Source organism: Dendrobium catenatum, unplaced genomic scaffold, assembly GCF_001605985.2.
Source record: "Dendrobium catenatum unplaced genomic scaffold, ASM160598v2 fragScaff_scaffold_621, whole genome shotgun sequence".
In the NCBI taxonomy this organism is placed as follows: domain Eukaryota; kingdom Viridiplantae; phylum Streptophyta; class Magnoliopsida; order Asparagales; family Orchidaceae; genus Dendrobium; species Dendrobium catenatum.
Genome location: NW_021319083.1, coordinates 29,057,993 through 29,060,054, shown reverse-complemented (window position 1 = coordinate 29,060,054; position 2,062 = coordinate 29,057,993). Strand labels below are relative to the sequence as shown.

Genomic DNA, 2,062 nt, shown 5'->3' with positions numbered 1-2,062 from the left:
TTCATGCTAGTGAAAGGACAAATCCATCCATATTTGATTTTTTGTAAGGGAAACCCTTTTCTTATAATCAAATAGAAACACATATGCCCAGGAAAGAAATTATATAAGAAAATTATACCACCATGCATCTTCCATATTTTCATCATGTACTTCTTCTTATCTTCATGAAAATCCTCTTTGAATTCTTTCAACTTAATAATAATGGAAGAACTTTGCATGTGGAGTAGTGAAAAAGAATCCTCATTCTTGGTAGGCTTTTCATTTTGGCTCTATGAAGTAGATGATATATGCTTGATTCTACATATTGCTTAGCTATTTTATTTATAATAGAAGAAAATATGATACTCACTCAAGAGTAGAGAAGGGATGAAAAGAGAACTTCCTCCTAATTTTTTTAATAGATTTCAGCGGGAGGGAAGTTTTAAAATTTTGAAATTTCAATCATTAAGGCTTGTCCAGGCATTATTGCAGCATTCAAAGTTATGGCGTCATGGTGCTCCCTTCCTCTCTCTCAAGTTTTTTTTTTTTAAGTATATTAAATAAGCATATCTAGAGGATAGGGCTGCCTCCCTAGAAGCATTAAGTTTATAGTCTTTAACCAAACTAGATAACCGATTAGACCTAAGATTAGGTTGCCTCCCAAGTAGTGCTAAGTTTATAGTCTTCAGTTAGACTTGTCCAAATCTTTCATTTGGTTATAGTGGATGATTGATATTCTTCAATTGGGACCCATTTATATCGCTCTCCTTCTCTTTAGGATTAACTTCAGTGTTACTAGGAAGAAATCTAATGGGTTTTCTACACACAAAAATTACAAGATAACTTAGTTGAGTTTTTAAATTTTTAGTCAAAGCAGCTTGGTTTTATAATTGAGTTCCCAATTGCTTGACCACATCTTCTAATGGTGACATTCTAGTTCTATATTGATTGTTTAGATTAATTACAATAGGAAATGATGATCTTGGATTATTATTAGCTTTATTTTTATTATTCTAATTTATGCCTTGGTTTTTCAGACCAAAATTCCATTTATTTCTACCATTATTATTTGACAGATTAAATTTTGGGTAGTTTCTCTAACCTGGATTATATGTATTTGAATAGGGATTATTATAATCTCCAAACAAATTTATATTTTCAATCCCTTGGATATCATTTTCTTCCATTAAACTTTTTCATTCCAAATATAAAGATAAATCAAAATTTAAGCCTAAAGTGCCCAATTTCTTTGATATTATTGTAACCTTTTGTATTCAAAATAGATAAAGTGTCATTTTCATAAACTCCAGCCACTCTCTTAGGATTCACCCTAATAGTAAGCCACTGAAAATTATTTGTTGTCTTTTTCAATTAATTCATAAGCATCTTCAGAAGGCTTTGACAACAAAGAACCTCTAGCTACAGCATTAATCATAGCTCTAAGGGTTCCAACTAATCCATTATAAAATGTTTGAATTATCAACCTATCAGGTAATGTATGGTGAGGACCCTTTGTAAGTAACTCCTTGAATCTTTCCTAACTCTCATAAATAGATTCTCCTCATAATTGTGTAAAAAAAGTGATGTCATTTCTAAGCTTGGGTGGTTTTAATTTGAGAAAGGGTTCCACTAATTTTAAAATCAAAATTTAAATGTACTACCCCACTTATAGGCATGCAACCATTGATTTACAATTAGTAAATTAAAATAAAAGAACAAAAGAATATAGTAGGAATAATTATGCAATTAATTCAATAATATAGTAAATATACAAATAAAATATTTTCTTCCCCAACAACGATGCCAAAAACTTGAAGTGGGTGATGGACTAACCTAAAGAATTATTAAAATGATTTAGGGCGCTTTCAATCCATAAACAAAGCTTAGGTTTTCTTTGATATAAAAAATTATAAAAATCTCACTTAATATACGCAAGTATATATTCATAATTAAATAATATAGTGATAGAGTAAAGTATCGATCCCATAAGGAAGAACTTCTTGGTGGAGATATAATTACTTAATTTAAAATAAAAAATAATTAAATAAAATAATATTGGGATAAATTATTTTGGATTGATGGA

At 29.5% G+C, this 2,062-nt stretch overlaps 1 non-coding gene across 1 annotated transcript; it reads left to right on the top strand.

The window, feature by feature from the left end:
• The first annotated feature begins 1,472 nt into the window (after positions 1-1,472).
• LOC114579745 lies at positions 1,473-1,579 on the top strand. Its single transcript, XR_003700913.1, has one exon. It is a non-coding gene; the product is annotated as a small nucleolar RNA R71 (small nucleolar RNA).
• The last annotated feature ends 483 nt before the right edge of the window (positions 1,580-2,062 follow it).